Genomic DNA, 19,205 nt, shown 5'->3' on the forward strand with positions numbered 1-19,205 from the left:
TTTTACCTCCAGAAATCCAACTACAATAAATGTAAAGGGTTGCTTTATTTTTGGTTTTCTTTTTAGTTAAACCCACAGGGATGAAGAGAATGGAAGAAGAAATTGCAGCAACAAAATTGTGGATATTGGAGAATGGAGGGAGTGGTAACTGATTGCAGATATGAGAAAGCTGAGTCCTAAGCCAGCAGTGGGAAAAAGCAGCCTGGTTTATACCATGGAACCTCCAAAAGTCTCTGGAAGTGGTGTTATACATACAGATGAGCTGATTTTTAAGAAGCACTTAGGCCTCTATGTCATCTCCACTATTATACCTCGCTGGGTGACTCATCACCTTGGCGCCCCTTAATCCATACAGGAAACCAGAATTTATTTTCTGAAGAAGTTAAAAAGCAGGGGTTTTGCCTTAGGGGCCACTAGACACTTTTGAAGATGCAGATGCTTTACTGAAAACATGTAGAACTAAGGGAAAACTTACTTTCTAACAGTTAAAAAAACCCAGTCCACTCCACACTGAAACTGCAGAATGTTGGGAGCCATGATTATACCCTTCCATGAAGAATAAGAGAGAGCTTTCTAAGATGTTTAAGAAAAACAATTTAGATATTGCCATATTGATAAAGTCTACTAGATCATCTGACAGTGAGGCCCACAGCTGGTAGACTCTACTTAAACCGCACAGAGCTTTCAATTAGCCTTTAGTGCTCTGTCTTTAAACTTGAGCAATATAGAACAATACATATTTTAATAGACACTATCGAATAAAACACAGAGATCAAGCCCGTGAACAGAGAAAAAGGTAACCTGGAGAAACAGAGACTATGCAGAGAAATGAAAGCTTTAAAGCCATTATTAATATCTTCACAAAGATAATGGACCCATGATAGAAAAACAGGACGAATATGGAAGCAACTGGAGAAAAACAAAGAGCTCTTGGAAGCTAAAAACATAAATAGGAGAAACCCAGAAATAGACCTTCACATTTATGGTCAATTGGTGAGGGTACCAAGACAAGTCAACGGAGAAAAAAGAATATTTTCATCAAATGGTGCTGAGACAACCATATATCGATATCCAAAACAATGAATTTAGACCACTATTTCATACTACATACAGAAATTAACTCAAAATGGATGAAGGGCTTAAATGTAAGGGCTAAATCTATAAAATTCTTAAAAGAAAATATAGCCATAAATCTTTGTTACTGCGGACTAGATAACAGATATGACCTCAAAACCACAACCAACAAAGGAAAAAATAAACACATTTGGACTGTAACAAAATTTCTTGTGTTTCAAAAGATACTATCAATAGAGTAAAAATTCAACTCATAGAACAGGAGAAAATATTTGCTAATCATATATCTTGTAAGAGTTTGGTATCCAGAATATATAAAGTACTCTTATATTTCAATAATAAAAAGACAACCCAATTCTAAAATAGTCAAAAGATTTAAATAGATATTTCTGCAAAGAACATACACAAATAGCCAAAATCACATAAAAAGATTTTTTTTTTTTTTTTTTACGGCAGCGTTTTTATTTTTCCTTACACAATGATGTGCTGTTGGGGCCTAATGTTCTCACGTAACAGTAGAAAACCAAAATTTGTTGTCATCTCTTTGAAGAATTGAGAATTGCATACAAAAAAACCTTACATAAATTAAAAGGATTAATATAGTTACAGGTGTAAATACAAACAGCTCAAGGCAAGTTAACAGCCCTCGGTGTTCTGGCAGGAAAACATCAGCTAAGAAAGGAAACTGGGTCCTATGACTTGGACTTTTCCAACCCTGATAGACCAGCAGGACAGAAACCACTGGTTCAGGAGCCCTTACCAGCCTCTAGAGAAATTCCAGAACACTAAGTCCTGACATATTAATACCCTGCACAGATCGGATACTGCTGGCCACACAGACTCACCAAGGCACAGACTTGTCTTCCACAAGCATGTTCTTACATCAGCCACAAAGTGACCAAGCCACATGTACTAAGCGGTGAAATCAAAGATATGTATAGGTATTCTACAAATACCAAGGGGAACAGTTAACTTGAATACAAGATCAAAATCAGCAACAAGCTATACAATCAAGTGCTGATATCAGATACAAGCTTCAAGGACAATTTCTTTTTGAAGGCTTATTCCAGTTTCATGAGGCTAGCATGAAGTGTACGCACTTGCCAGGGGCAATTTATACTTCTGAATTAACCCATGCAGCAAATGCTACACATCTGCTTACGGTCCATTTAGAAGCATTTGCAGTGGATGATGGAGGGGCCAACTTGTACTCCTGCTTGCTAATCCACATCTGCTGGAAGGTGGACAGTGAGGCCAGGATGGAGCTGCGGATCCACACAGAGTACTTGCGCTCTGGGGGGCGCAATGATCTTGATCTTCATGGTGCTGGGTGCCAGGGCAGTGATTGCCTTCTGCATCCTGTTGGCGATGCCCGGGTACATGGTGGTGCCACCGGACAGCACTTGTTGGCATGTAGGCCTTTGCAGATGTCCACATCACACTTCATGATGGAGTTGAAGGTGGTCTCATGGATGCCGCAAGATTCCATGCCTAGGAAGGAAGGCTATAACAGTGCCTCCAGACACCAGGACCACTCGTTGCCAATGGTGATGACCCGGCTGTCGGGCAGCTCCTAGCTCTTCTCCAGGGAGGAGGAGGATGAGGCGGTGGCCATCTCCTGTTCGAAGTCCAGGGCAACATAGCACGGCTTCTCCTTGATGTCACCCATGATCTCCCACTCAGCCATGGTGTTGAAGCTGTAGCTGCACTAGGTGAGGATCTTCATGAGGTAGTCAGTCAGGTCCCCACCAGCCAGGTCCAGACACAGGATGGCATGGGGGAGGGCTCAGGCCTCGTAGATAGGCACTGTGTGAGTGACCCCATCTCCAGGGTCCATAACAATGCCAGTGGTGCATCCAGAGGCGTAGAGGGGCAGCATGGCCTGAATGGCCACGTACATGGACATGGTGTTGAAGGTCTCAAACATGATCTGGGTCATCTTCTCTCTGTTGGCCTTGGGGTTCACAAGGGCCTCCGTCAGCAGCACCAGGTGCTCCTCCAGGGCCACACACAGCTCATTGTAGAAGGTGTGGTGCCAAATCTTTTTCATGTCATCCCAGTTGATGATGATGCCATGCTCAATGGGGTCAGAGTCCCAATCTTCAGGGTCAGGATGCCATGCTTGCTCTGGGCCTCATCACCCACGTAGGAGTCCTTCTGGCCCATGCCCACCATCATGCCCTGGTGCCAGGGACGCCCAAGGATGGAGAGGAACACGGCTCAGGGGGCATCATCCCCAGCAAATTCAGCTTTGCACATGCTGGAGACACTGTCAATGACCAGCATGGCAATCTCTTCTTCCATTGTGACAGGCGGAGGAGCGGTGGGAGGACATGGTGCACGGGCTGGCAGCGGCGACTGTGTGATACTCAACGTCATTAACCATCAGGAAAATGCACATCAAAACTGGAGTACCAGACAGGCATAGTGGCTTATGCCTATCATCTCAGCACTTTGGGAGGCCAAGGCAGGAGGATCGCTTGAGCTTGAGGAATTTGAGACCAACTCGGGCAACACTGCAAGACCTTGTCTCTACTAAAAATTAGCCAGGCATGGTGGTGTGTGCCTGTGGTCCCAGCTACTCAGGAGGCTGAGGTGGGAGGATTGATTGAGCCTGGGAGATTGAGACTGTACTGAGCTAAAAAAAAAAAAAAAAAAAAAAAAGAAAAATGACTTCCAACCTAAAATTCTAAAGCCAGCAAACTATCAATTAAGTACAAAGATAGTATAAAGATATTTTCAGACACGAAAGGTTGAGTTTTTTTCAGACATAAAAGGTTGAGCTTTAAATGTTTCTATAAAAAGAGAGTGATATCAAGTGGTAGATATATATCAAATACACTTATTACATTTGAGTTCAAATTTTTATTTATTCATTCATTCATTCGAGACAAGGTCTCACTCTGTCACCCAGGCTGGAGTGCAGTGGCATAATCACAGCTCACTGCATCCTTGACCTCCTAAGGCTCAGGTGATCCTCCCACCTCAGCCTCCCAAGTAGCTGGGACTATAGGCATGTGCCACCATACCTGCCTAATTTTTCTTTTTGTAGAGACAGGGTTTTGCCACATTGCCCATGCTGGTATCAAACTCCTAGGCTCAAGTTGTCCTATCACCTCAGCCTTCCAAAGTGCTGCCATTACAGGCATGGGCCCACCGTGCCTGGCCTGAGTTCAAATTTTAATTTTAAAAATTTATAGAATGCTTGAGAAGTGAAGACCCGAAGACAGAGAGATAGAATTTGAGACATATTTCTAGGAAATGAACAAGGAAAGTTCAGAAAGTGTCAAGGAAGCTTTCCCTTTCTTTCTTTCTTTTTTTCTGGTTAAGATAAGGGAGTCTGGAGCTTGTACTATGCAGACGAAAATGATTTAGTAGAGAAGGAGAAACTGTACATGGCGTGAGCCACCATATCCGGCCAATTAATAAACATTCTAACAGTCTCTTATTTATGAATTGATGTTGTGATGCCATGCATATTAATTAGAGGAGTTCAAAAAAGGAATATAGTAGGGACCAGGGAGAAAGTGAAGTTTCATAGAAGACTTGGCCTTGAAGGCTGAAAATAATTTTACAACAAAAGGAAAGGTTTACCTCTCATACAGAGTTGAAACAATAAGGGAAAAAACATCCCTTTTTTTCTTTTTTTTTTTTAAATCACTGAATGACTTGGATTAAAACCTTGCCATGACTCATTCTGTTTCTTTTCCCATGCTAAAATCTGCATTTGTCTTTTCTCCCCTAGGGAGATGTGAAATATAATTTAACAAATCTCGTTGATATGGTTTGGCTGTATCCCCACGCAAATCTCGTCTTGAATTGTAGTTCCCATAATCCCCACATGTCGTGGGAGGGACCCAGTGAAAGGTAGTTGCATCATGGGGGCAGTTACCCCCATGCTGTTCTTGTGAGAGTGAGTTCTCATGAGATCTGATAGTTTTTATAAGGGGCTTTTCCCTATTTGCTCAGAACTCACTCTCTCTCCTGCCACCATGTGAAGAAGGACATGTTTACTTTCACTTCTGCCATGATTCTACACTTGATCTTAGTCAAAAGGCCGAGAAGCGATACCCTTCTGCCATCATTGTAAGCTTCCTGAGACCCCCCAGCCATGTGAAATTGTGTGACAATTAAACTTCTTTCTTTTATAAGTCACCCAGTCTTGGGTAGTTCTTTATAGCAGTGTGAGAACGGACTAATACACTTGTAAAGAGGTTCTTGAACAGAACTGCTCTATGTTCTGAATGTGAGTACCATGCCACCTTCTGTGATGCTGGGACTCCAGCATATTTATTTTCATATCCTACATGATAAATATTCTGATATAAGTACATAAATGTAAGGGTAAGGAAGGTGAATTATTTGGGCTGAAAAACTTAGTAGCCATGCAAATATTCAGTTTGCATAAGAGTCAGCCAGATTTTCTACCAATGCTGCCAAGAGTTTTGGTGAATATGTTCAATTCATGCCTTACAATTTAATAAGACTCCCCCCCACCCCGAGTCTTTTTTCTAAAACAACTGGCTCCAAATATCCTTCTGTTTTCATAAGTAGGATTTTGTGTTTTCACTTCTGACGTTGAAACAGCTGCTTTCGTTTTAATTTTATTTTTCAGAATGGTTTTAGATTTACAAAAAAACTGTAAAGATAGCCCAGAGTTCCCACAATCCCCAAACCTAGCTTTCCATACTATCATTTTACATCAGTATGGTATATTTGTTATAATTAACGAGCCAACATTGATTCATTATTATTAACTAAAGTGCATACTTTATCCAGATTTCCTTAGTTTTTTTAATCCTTACCTGGATACCATTCACACACCATACAATTCATCCTTTTAAAGTGTGCAATTCAGTAGGGTTTAGCATATTTACCACTATCTAATTCGAGTATTTTTGTTACCCAAAACAGAAATCATGTACCCATTACCAGTCACCTTCTAAAGCCTCATCCCCACTCGTAGCCCTAGGTAACCACTAATCTGCTTTCTGTCTCTATAGAGTTGCCTATTCTGGACTCTTCATATAAACGGAATCATACAACATGTGGTCTCTTGTTACTGGCTTTTTAAATAATTTCAACTTTTATTTTAGATTGAGGGGGTACATGTGCAGGTTTGTTACACAGGTATATCGCATGATGCTGAGGTTTGGTTTATGATTGATTCCGTCACCCAGGTAGTGAGCATAGTACTCAACAGTTAGTTTTTCCAACCCTTGCCCCCCACCCTCCTTCCCACCTCAAGTAGTCCCCAGTGTCTATTGTTGCCCTCTTTATGTCTACGAGTACCCAACGTTTAGCTCCCACTTATAAGTGAGAATATGCAGTATTTGGTTTTCTGTTCCTGTTGTTAATTCATTTAGGATAATGGCCTCCAGCTGCATCAGTTTTCCTGAAAAGGACATTTCATTCCTTTTTATGGCTGTATAGTATTCCATAGTATATATGTACCACCTTTTCTTTATCCAATCCACTGTTGAGCACCTACGTTGATTCCATGTCTTTACTATTGTGAATAGTGCTACGATGAACATATAAGTGCATGAGTTTTTTTGGTAGAACAATTTATTTTCTTTTGAGTATATACCCAGTAATGGGATTGCTGGGTTGAATAGTAGTTCTGTTTTAAGTTCTTTGAGAACTCTCCAAACTGTTTTCCACAGTGACTAATTTACATTCCCACCAGCAGTGTCTAGGTGTGTGGGTGTTCCCTTTACTCTGCAGCCTCACCAGCATCTGTTGTTTTTTGACTTTTCTTAATAGCCATTCTGAATGGTGTGAGATGGTATCTTATTGTAATCTTTATTTGCATTTATTTGATGATTGTTACTGGCATCTTTCACTTAGCATAACGTTTCCAAGGTGCACCCATGTTGTAGCATGTATCAGTACTTAATTCCATTTTATTGCTGAATGACATTCCATTGTAGAGCTATACGACATTTTGTTTACCCGTTTATCAGTTGAAGGACATTTGGGTTTTCACTTTTTGGCTATAATAATGCTATGAACATTTGTGTACAAGTTGTTGGGTGAACACGTCTTTTAAATTCTCTCAGGTATACCTATGAGTGAAATTGCTGGCTCATATAGTAACTCTATGTTTAACTTCTGAGGAACTGACAAACTGTTTTTCCAAGTGCACCGTTTCACATTTCCATCATCAATGTATAAGGGTTCCAATCTCTCTACATCCTCACCAACACTTGTTATTCTCTGTCTTTTTTATTATAGTTGTCCTATGGGGTGTGAAGTTATATCTCATTGTGGCTTTGGGTCACATTTCCCTTAGGACTAATGAGGTTGAGCACCTTTTCATGTACTATTGACCTTTTGTATACGTTCTTTGGAGAAATGTCTATTCAAATCCTTTGCCCCTTTAAAATATGGGTTGTCTATTGTTGAATTATAAGAATTCTATATATTCTGGATACTAGAACTCTCTTAGCTACATTATTTACTTCCCCCCCATTCTGTGAATTCACTGTATTTATAGTATCATTTGAAGTACAAGTTTTAAATTTTGATGAAGTTCAATTTATTTATATTTTCTTTGGTTGTTTGTGTTTAAGTGTAGATTTCCTTAGTTTCTAACCTAATGACATTTTCTGGTCCAGGATCCCATACAGGATACCACATTAATCATCATGTCTCCTTAAGTTCTCCTCTTGACAGTTTCTCAGACTTTCCATGTTTTTGATAATTTTGACAGTTTTAATAAGTATTGGCCAAGTGTTTTGTAGACTGCCCCTCAACTGGTCTTTATCTAATGTTTTTCTCAAGGTTAGAGTTATGGGTTTGAGGAAAAAAGACCACAGAGATAAAGTACCATTTTAGTCACATGTCAAGGGTATACACTACCAACATGACTTATCACTGTTGATGATGACTTTGATCACCTGACTGAGGGAGTGTTTGTCAGGTTTCTCCACTGTAATCTTTTTTTCCTACTTTCCCTACTGTACTCTTTGAAAGGATGTCACTATGCATAGCTCACACTTAAAGGGTGGGAAGTTATATTCCACCTTCTTGATGCAGAATATCTACATAAATTGGAAATTATCCTGCATGGTAGATTTTTTTTCCTCTTCTCCCTTTAATCATTTATTTGCATCAGTATGGACCTATGGATATTTATTATTTTGGATTATAACCCAATACTATATTTTCTTGCTCAAACTATTCCAGCTTTAGCCATTGGTAACCCTTTCAATTGGCCTTCAGGCTCTTTTGACACAGCCCTCTTCCATGTGTTTTAAAAAATATCCATAAATATTTCTATATGAAACTGTATGTGCCTATATTAAACTAAACATGAGTTCATAATGTCGTCTCCAACTTTAATCCATTATTACATGGATTATTCTAGCCTTTTCCCATATTTATCTGTGAACTTCCACTCCAATAGTGAGAAACCTGGTTCACTCCATCTTCCACCCATGTACTTAATTGTTCAATTTCAGTATACATGTATAGCATTATCAGAATTGTTAATCCACACACTCACTCATGGGATACATTATCAACTACAGTTCTGTTTAGATTCTTTTGCCTTTAATCTTACAGACTCTACTCATTTCCATAGTCAATTAAATCAGCACCTTTTTCCCTCATTCATTTCAGTGAGTTATTTTATAAATTTGTAATTTTATCACATTCTGCATTCTATCCTGGGATCACACAATCCCCTAAGTGATTTTTAAAAATTTTGCAAACATTATGGTTCACCTGTTGTGCTGTTGAATTCCATAGATTTTGCATAGTGTCATGTATTCCCCCATTTCAGTATCATATAGAATAGTTTACCACCCCCCAAATCTCCTGTGTTTCACTGTATTTAAGTCCTCCCCTCCCATCCTGTCCCCCTGGCAAACACCAATCTTTCTGCTGTCACTATAGTTTTGCCTTTTCCAAAATGTCATATAATTGGACTCATGTAGCCTGTAGCCTTTTGAAATGGGCTTATTTACCTTTGCAATATGCATTTAAGATTCATCCATGTCTTTTTGTAGCTTGATAGCTCATTTATTTTTATCACTGAATAATATTCTACTGTCTGCATGTTCCATGGTTTACCCATTCACCTACTGAAGGACATCTTGGTTGCTTCCAGTTTTTGCTGATTATGAATAAAGTTGTTATAAACATTTGCATACAGGTTTTTGTCTTGGCATATGGTTTTCAAATCATTTGGGTAAATACCTAGGAGCATGAACGCTGGATCGTATGGTAAGACTATGTTTAGTTTTGCAAGAAACTGCCAAACTGTCTATGCTTCTTATTGAGTCTTAGAGTTATTGGTATATTTGGATACAATTCCTTTATTAGGTACATATTTTGCAAATATTTTCTCCCCGTCTGTGGCTTGTCTTTCAATCCTCTTAACAGTGTCTTCTATAGAGCAGAAATTTTCAACTTTAATAAAGTCCAACTTATCAGTTTTTTTTCTTTCACAGATTATGTTTTTGTGCTGTATCTAAAAAACTCACAGCCAAACTCAAGGTCACCTAGAGTTCCTCCTGTGTTTTCTTCCAGAATATTTCTAGTTTTAAATTTCAGATTTCGGTTTATGGCCCATTTTAATTTTTGTCAAAGGTGTAAGATTTGTGTCTAGGTTCACTACCCTGCATATGAATGTAAATTTGTTGAAAAGACTGTCCTTTCTCCATTTAATTCTTTGCTCCTTTGTCAAAGATCATTTCATTATTATCTGTGTGAGTCTATTTCAGGGCTCTCTACTCTGTTCCACTGATTGAAATAGACCTTTCATATCATCATCATCATACTGCATGGATAACTATAATGTAATAAAAAGTCTTGAAATCAAGTTGTGTGAATCCTTCAATCTTATTCTTCTTCAGTATTACGTTGGCTATTCTGGGTTTCTAGGCTTTCCATATAAACTTCAGAATCAACTTGTTAATCTCTAAAAAAATAGCTTTCTGGGATTTTGATTGGGATTCCACTGCATCTATAGATCAAGTTGGGAAGATCTTGACATCTTAACAATATCGAGTCTTCCAATCTATAAATATAGAATCTGTTTATTTAGATCTTCGATTTCTTTCATCAGAGTTCTGCAGTGTTCTGCTTATATGTCTTGAATATATTTTGTTAGATTTATGCCTAAGTACTTTTTTTTTTGTGGTGCTGTTGTAAATGGTAGTGTTTTTTTAAATTATTCACTGTGGTATACAGGAAAATAACTAATCATATATACTCACCTTGTGTCCTGGAACCTTGCTCTACTTGTTTATGTTCCAGGAGGTTTATCATTTCCTAGCAATTTTCTACATAGACAATCATGTCACCTGTGAACAAAGACAGTTTTATTTCTTCCATCACAATATATATAGCTTTAATTTTCTTTTCCTGTCTTATTTCACTAAGTTATCCAATATGATGTTGACTAATAGTGGTGACAGAAGACATCTTTACCTCATTCTCAATCTTAGGGAGAAAGTATGGTTTCTTACCATTAAGTATAATGTAGGCTTTTTTGTAAGATGTTCTTTAATAAGTTGAGGAAATTCACCTTTATGCCTAGTTTGCTGAGAGTGTTTATCATGAATCAATGTTGCATTTTGTCAGAGGCTTTTTAAGCATCAATTCCTAGCCTTCAAATATCTTACCATATATTTCTTCTGTTCTTTCTTTGCCTTCTCATATAATTGCACATCTTATACGTATTGAAAATATGTCACATTCTTAAATGTTCTGTTGCTGTTTTAAACTCTACTTTTCTCTTTGCCTTTCTGTCTGAGAAGTTTCACTGACATATGTATTTTCAAGCTTCTTTCCTTGGCTGTGTCCAGAATAGCCCATCAAAGGCATTCTTCATTTCTGTTGCAGTTTTTACTTACAGCATTTGCTTTTCATTCATTACTACAGTTTCTATCTCTCTGCTTACATTATCCATCTGTTCTTTCATGTTACCTACTTTTTCCATCAGAGCGTTTACCATATTAATCATAGTTACTTTAAATTTCCTGCTTGTTAATTCCAAGATATGTGTCATATCTGAGGCTGGTTCTGATACTTGCTTTGAAGACACTTCAGGCTGTGTTATTTATTCCTTTTAGCATGACTTGCAATTTTTTTGTAAGCCAGGCATGATGTATTGGGAATAGGAACTGGTCTAAATAGGCCTTTAGTGTGAGGTCTTATGTTAATCTAGCTAGGAGTTTGGCTGTGTTTAGCACATGCTGCAGTGGTAAGTGCCAGAGGCTTCAAATTCCTCCAGTGTCCCTGTTTGTACGTCCTCTGTTGTCTTTGGGCTTCCCTGAGAACTCCCCCTCAGATAAAGTCTGTGTGTTATAACTCATTTTGGCTGTAACCCAGTAGTTACACTGTAGCCCTGTTGGTGTGGTGGTAAGATGTTGGGGGAAATGAAGCATTCTGCTATCTTACGATTAAATCTCAGTCATTCAGTGCGCCTGTGACCTTCACGAGTATTTCTCAGTTTCTTTCCCCTTCCCCCTTAGGTGAGATAGTAAAACTAGAGGGGGCTGGAGTCAGAGAAATGCCCTTCTCCCAGGCAGGATAAGACTCTGGTAGTCTTTTCCTCTGGAGAGTAGATCTTTGTTATGGAGAAGGCTCTGGGTATATTTCACAGTGGTTACTCTCCCTTTCTTCCTGCCAGAAACAATTTGAGATCTTTCTTGGCTCTTCACTTTACAAACCTGTGGGGTTCCTAAAAGTAAAATCTATAAAAATGTGATGCCGTTCTCAAGACTACAGACCCAGGAGTTTCTCAATCTCCAGCTAGCCCATAAACGACCTTCAGCAATTTGTCAAAATTACCATTGAAGTGTTCCTACCAGTTTAAGACTCCGGCAGCTTCTGCTCCAAGTATGCAGATCTCAACTGAGACTTCCTAGATTTGCTTGTTTTTCCATATTTCAGGGCAGCACTTTGCTCTGCAATCTCATTTCTCTGACAGATGCAAGAAAAGTTCCGATTTTCATTTTGTTCAGCTGTTTCTTGAGCAAGGATAGGTATGATGATTTCCAAGCTCTATAAATGTCAGAGCTGATACCTGCTGCTTGCATTTTCATCCTTACAGTTTAATGAATTGGTGTCTTGAGGAATTGAGACAGAGCAGGGACCTCCTTTATAGGAGCCTGTGGGCCCCCCGCCAAGCATGGAAATAAAGGAAAATCTTGAGTTCCTTCAAGAAAAATTCCAGGCGCCTAGCTAGCCCTGAGAAGTAAATAAGCAACTTGACAGCAAGAAGGTAACAGTAACTGAAAACAATAGCCAAGGAAGTTACCGTCAGGAGATGTTTGATTCCCCTGTAGAAGCTAAAGATAACATCTTAACATATGTCCCTGAGTTTTTTTTCAGAAACCCAGACCTCCACCAAGCAGATCCACTGGCACACAGACCTCAGATAAAGGGCAATGAAGACTGAATTCTGACCACCGTTCTTTGTTTTAAATTTCTTCCTGAGGGGCCTGGAGGGAGTAACATCCATGAGCCAGAGTTAACATTCTTTTCTACTGATCCCAACTTTTAAAATAAAGTTTCTCTTCCTTAAGCAACTGCAAATCAGAAAATGTTTGAATCCACCTATGACCTGTGGGCCCACCACCCACCGACCCCCTGCCTGCTTCAAGATGTCCCACCCTTTTAGGCCAAAACCAATGTGTAACCTCTGTGTATTGATTTATGATTTTCCTTTACTTCTGCTTTCCTGAAATTGACTCCTGCCTATAAAAACCCTTACCTATACACCATAGGAAAGGTCAGGATTTAAGCATTAGCTGCCTGGTCCTCCTTGCTTGGTGCCTTGCAAACAAACGTTTTCCTTTCTACCACTGCAAAACCTTGGTGTGCATATCTGGTCTTACTGTGCCAGGCAAGTAGACCCCAGTTCAGTTCTATAACAGAACTACTTTGGCAACATATGACTTGGATGCATATAACCAGAGAGGTAGATTTAGATACACTTCAGTGATGGAATCCAGCTCTTGGTCAAATACTAAAACTCTATCATCCAAATTGGTGGGAAAGTGGGACTCAAGTGCTATCGCTAGAAGTTGGGTTTATAAGAGAAAGTAGTTGGAACAAGCATTAAACTGTAATGAGAAGGGACTCTCAGGAGATGAGGGGAGAGGGAATGATAAAGGTAACTGCTGCTTTTAGAGGCCATTCTCAGCACTGATATGACACTCTAACAGAATCTTTTGACTAGGTCAGGAAAAGCAAAATATCAAATACATCTCTAGTACCTATGCTCCCTTTTTGGGTTTTTCTCTGCCCATCCCTCTCCCCCTGTTCCAGCACTGCTTTCATATTCCCCTTCCCCAGTGCTTTTATCTTGATTTATTCACTGGGTCCACTTAGACATGCTAGTCCTTAATTATCATCAGAAGAGCTGACACTAGAGTAAGTGGAAATAATTGAGGCAAATTGTCCAGCACTGGAAGGAACAGTTTGCTTCAGAGATAGAACAATCATTTGCCAGGAAAAGAAGTAAATTACTGTTGTCTTATATCATACAAACATACAAAGGTTAATGACTGGAATAACTCATTCTAAAAAAAAATTCTGAGTTCTGATTCCTTTAGTAGTCCTACATATACACACGGCATAATAGCATATCTTAATTTAATGTCTTTAACAATACAGATGAGAATCATTCAGAAATCATCTACTGTCATTAAAGGGATCATTAATTTGTGGGAAAGAAAACATATTTATGCTAAACTGTTAAGATAATCAACTTACATCAGAAATCTATTGTTTCGAAAACATGCAAATGGTCTACCAAATCAACCTCCAGATGGCCTACTTATCTACAGTGTCCTTATAGACATTGTAGGTAAGAAACTTAAAGTGAAGAAATAAATATGGACATTTGAAAAGGACAGGGATCAAATTCTAGGTATGCGCATTTGTTAAAAAATGTAGGTTCTGATCAAGAAGGGTTGGGATGGGACCACAGAATATATTTTTAAAGTAGGCATCCCAGGTGATTTTGATGCAGATAGAGGACCACACGTTGAAATACTATGCTCTAAAAGGATCAAAATAAAGACTATGTTTCGAGTATGTTTATATGTTTCAGTTTTAATGTTCTTCTAAAATTATAGAACCAATTCTACTTACATGCTTATTTTAAGTATTTTCACTATATTTTTTCATAAAATCTTCCCTGATTGTCTCATAGTAACAGTAAAAGCATGCCACGGGAGTAGAAAAGCAGAAAGCTATAGAGCTTAGAAATCAGTTATCTGTAAATTTAGAGCCCAAAGTTATCAGACTGAATCAAATGCTAAGAGAAATCAATAATCAAAATCAAAACTATAAAATATAAAGCCAACTTTCTAAAATCAAACTGCAACCAAAGAAATAAGTTTGAATCTTAGTCATCCTACAGGCATGTCTAATCCAAATTTATACAATGTTCATGGCTAAAGTCATATCACATAAAAGGACTGAAAATAAAATCCCTTCCTGTAGCCTAATTTTTATATGTTTAAGATTGTTCTAGGACTTCTCAGCTGCTAGACTATATTTGAAACTCATTTCAAACATCTTTGTTCATGTTTCACTACGAAAACAATTCCCCTAAAAATAAGGGATTTAAAGATGTCAAAAAGTATATATATATATATATATATAGAGAGAGAGAGAGAGAGAGAGAGAGAGACGGACAGACGGACAGACAGACAGTCTTGCCTTGTCACCCAGGTTGGAGTGCAGTGGCACGATCTTGGCTCACTGAAACCTCAGCCTCCCGGGTTCAAGCGATTCTCCTGCCTCAGCCTCCCGAATAGCTGGGATTACAGGCGCATGCCACCATGCCCAGCTAATTTTTTGTATTTTTAGTAGAGAAGGGTTTTCACCATGTTGGCCAAGTTGGTCTCAAACTCCTGACCTCAAGTGATCAGCCCGCCTCAGCCTCCCAAAGTGCTAAGATTACAGGCATGCTGAGATTACAGGCATGAGCCACACCTGGCCCCGATGTCACTATATTTTCATATCTTGTCTTAGAATTATCATTTTTGTTCTGTTAGAACAATATAACCAGTCTTTTATACAACAGATTAGTTGAGAGAGTGAGAATATGCATGTTTCCATATAATTTTTAATATACACAAAGGACACAACTTTTTAGGAGGGTGACTAACTGAAGGCTAGATACTATAGACACTGGGTTTAGAGAGAAACTAGTATACCACCCACACTTCTACTTGCCAACATCAGTAAACGAGGGAAGTAGAAAGTCTGCTTTGGAACCAATCAAATTTGGGCTTGAACTCCTGCCCCCTACTCATTACCATGAGGAAATTATTTAACTTCTGAGACTCTGCCAAATAAGAATAATCCATTTTGAATATCAAGATAACATGTGTGAAATGCTCTAGTACACAGTCTAGTATACGTTAGGCAAAAATATTTTTAATATATAGGTTCCCTTCTTTTCTCCTCTCTGCCCACTAATCCTCTTGCTCTTGTTCAGACAACAGAAAACATTTTTTTCTTTAAACTTTATGTTGTAAAATAAAACAAAGATACAGAAAGCCACATCAAAATTAAAAAAAAAGAGTATTGCTTAATGAGTTTAATGAGTTGTTATAAGGCAAACACTCACGTATCCACCATCCAGGTTAATAAACCAATTTTGACGGCCACCCCAGGAGCAACTTCAATACCCAGTCCCAGCCTTGACCCCCTCCTTCCCTGCAAAGGTAACCACTCTCTTGACTTTTATGGAATTACTTCCTTATGCTTGTATTCAAGTGTATATTCTTAAACACTACAGTTTACAGTTGCCTATTTAAAAAAAAAAAAAAAAAAACTTTGTCTTCCAAATCTCTTTTAATCCACAGGTTTCCCTCTGCATCCCTTTATTTTCCTTAGAGTTGATCTGTTGAAGAACCTGGAGCATCTTGACCCATATGCAGAATTTCCCATAGTAGCAGTTTTGCTGATTACATTCTCACCAGGAAGATCATGTTTCTCCATCCTTTGTGTTTCCCACAAATTGGCAGCTGGATGCAGAGGCCTGATCAGACTCCTGTTAGATTCCTTTTATCAGGAGCTCATGATGTCTGCCTTTCTGTGATATTAACAGCTGTTGATGTTCAATACCTAGATGCATTAATTCAATGGGAGTTGCAAAACGGTAATACTCTAATTTTATCATTTTTATGCAAAAATTCATTTTATTCCCATTTCCAATAGCCAATAAATAGAAAATGAAATTCAAAGAGTAATGCCATTTATAATAGCATCAAAAGAACCACCAAATACTCAGAGAGAAAGGCAACAAAATATGTAAAAGACTTCTACCTTTAAAAACCACAAAGCATAATTTGAGTTTTTAAAGCCTCAAAACAGTTGGTGGGATATACCACGTTCATGTTCTAAAAATTCATAACTGCAAATATATAATTTCTCCAAAAATTGAACCACAGAATCAACACAATCACAAAATCCCAGCAGATCTTTCCTGTATGCAAGGAAATCCATTATTTTATGTATTTCTTTTTTCCTTTAAGTTTATTCTCTTCATTTGAATAACTTCACAAAATGGAGCTCATTCACTTTTAAAGTTTTCTTCTCTAATATATTTAAAATAAAAATTTTCTTCAAAATACTGCCTTTGCTGCATCTCTTAAATATTGTTATGTAGTGTTTTCATTGTCATTACCTTCTAGGTATTTTTAATTTACATTAATTATTTAGTGGTGTTTTCAAATTTTCAAAATACATGGGGGATTTTTAAGATTTTCATCTTTTTATATTAACTTCTAATTTCATTATAGTCAAAGATCATTCTATATCTTTTTGAAATGTGTTGATGTGTTCTCTGATTTATTCATATTAATTTTTATGAATGTTCCATGAATATTTGAGACACTGTGTGTTCTTAAATTATTAAATATAAAAATCTGTCTGTCCAAACGGTCAAGTATCAAGCTTTTTAATTTTGGCATTCAGATCTCCTATACTGTTCATTTTCTGTCTTCTTGACCAATCAATATTAAATTTATCAACAGTAATAAAGGATGCTAGAAAACAAAAGCAATACTTCTCTAAATTTTGAAGAAAAATTATTTTCGACCCAGAATTCTATATTCTACTAAACTATCAAATGTATGGGTTAATAATTTCATTTTTGAATATCTAATTTCTCAGAAGATTCATCTCTTAGGCACCCTTTCTTTAAAAACTCCTGGAAAAGATGTTCCTGTAGAATGAGGAAGTAAAGCTAAGCAAAAAAGAAAAAGTGGGATCCAAGAAACTGGAACTACTCCCCAGGAGATAGTAGTGTTAAAAAAAAAAAAAAAAAGCCCCAGGACGTAATAATCCTAGATAGCAAATTGTCCAGATTAAAATAGGATAGAGGGTTACAAAGGGAGACCTCTGGGCAGGGGATCGGAGAGTCAGAGAATTGGTAGATTTTTCAGATAATGTAAGTAATTGGTTGAATCAGACAAACCTTTTGCTCCTCCCCAGATTCTCTTGGCTTTACCCACTCTGCCTTCAGGGGCCACCAGAGTGATTGTCGATGGACTCATGTAGTTAAACCTTCTAAGTCAACTGGCTATACACCCCAAGTCTCTGACTCCTCCTACAACTCCCAGATTCAGATGAAGTGCCACGATGTAGGATCTTGCTTCCTCCAAAATTGCAAAGGACAAATCTGATAATGCAACCAGGAAGCATGGGGAGGAGGGTTATTCTTCATGGGCAAATTTTAACCAATGGGAGACAGAATATAAAGGAGAGTCAACAGATAGAGCCCTTTTACCTCTTTCTCATGGACTACTCTAACAGTTTTCAGGATAGCCCACGTGGAAATGTCCTGAGTGGGTAGACTGGTGTGCCTGCCAAATGACCAGCTGTTATCTCTTCACTGCCTGTTGTAAAGCAGAGGCAAGTGCGATAAGGCATTACCTTTCATTTGCTTCCTGTCCTTCCTGCCTCACTCCCCCTACTATCATTCTTGCTGCCCTGGGATTGCACCTCCCAGTAAAGGATTAGCATTTAATGTTTGCCTCAAGCTCTGTTATCTAAGGAACATGGACCAAGTCACAGGTATATGATGGATTCTGATAAAATAATATGAAAAATTTTAATTGAGGTTTACAAAACTGATTATTTTAATTATATTTTTAATTATGAGGTTTACAAAAAAATTAATATAATTTTTTAATTCAACTTATTTTAAGTTAATTATTTGAGGCATACAAAAATTTTAATTGAGGTTTACAAAAATTATTCTCAATTTGAGAGTTATAAGAATTTTCATGTAAAAAACATGAGAATACTATTAACTCTAGGGGGGAAAAGTCCTGTATAGTAAACATTGTAATCATAGTAAGTATGTCACCTAGCTCTGCAGAAAGAAACATATATGAGAATAATGTAAACACTGATATAAATACAAAGTATAGAATAATTATGTTTGATAGATGGAGTGTATGGGGGGCTGTGAGAACTAAGTGTACATTTATCAGATAATGAGAAAGAAGGATCAATCAGAATCATATATATATATATATATATATATATATTTTTTTTTTTTTTTTTTTTTTTTTTTTTTTTTGAGACAAAGTCTTGCTCTGTTGCCCAGGCTGGAGTGCAGTGGCGCGATCTCGGCTCACTGCAACCTCCACCTCCCAAGTTCAAGCAATTCTCCTGCCTCAGCCTCCTGAGTATCTGGGACTACGGGCGCCCACCACCACGCCTGGCTAATTTTTGCATTTTTAGTAGTGACGGGGTTTCACCATGTTGGTCAGGCTAGTCTCGAACTCCTAACCTCGTGATCCACCCACCTCGAACTCCCAAAGTGCTGGGTGGGATTACAGGCGTGAGCCACTGTGCCCGGCCGGATCAATCAGAATCTTATTTCCAGCTCTAAAGTAATTCAATGTATGATCCTGGATGAGTTAATTTACCTTTGTTTCAGTTTCTTCATTTATCAAATGGGAATAATATCTACCATGCCTTTTGCTGTAGGGTTGTCGTAAAGGTAAAATGAAACAACATGTATGAATATGTCAAAAAACAAAAAGGTCATCTTTCAGAAGAGATATGGGAACCAGCAGCAAGCTCAAAGCAGCATGTTTGGGTCAAAGGAAGATAAGCAGGATGTGAGTTCAAATCTC

At 38.1% G+C, this 19,205-nt stretch overlaps 1 protein-coding gene and 1 pseudogene across 1 annotated transcript in view; both read right to left on the reverse strand.

Annotated features, from left to right (window-relative positions):
- Positions 1 to 19,205, reverse strand: part of SYN2 (synapsin II) — a 184,785-nt gene that overhangs the window by 122,927 nt on the left and 42,653 nt on the right. The window lies entirely within an intron of this gene.
- LOC129471109 (actin, cytoplasmic 2-like) lies at positions 1,506 to 3,707 on the reverse strand (annotated as a pseudogene).

The sequence above is a fragment of the Symphalangus syndactylus genome, chromosome 21, assembly GCF_028878055.3.
Source record: "Symphalangus syndactylus isolate Jambi chromosome 21, NHGRI_mSymSyn1-v2.1_pri, whole genome shotgun sequence".
Taxonomy (NCBI): Eukaryota; Metazoa; Chordata; class Mammalia; order Primates; family Hylobatidae; genus Symphalangus; species Symphalangus syndactylus.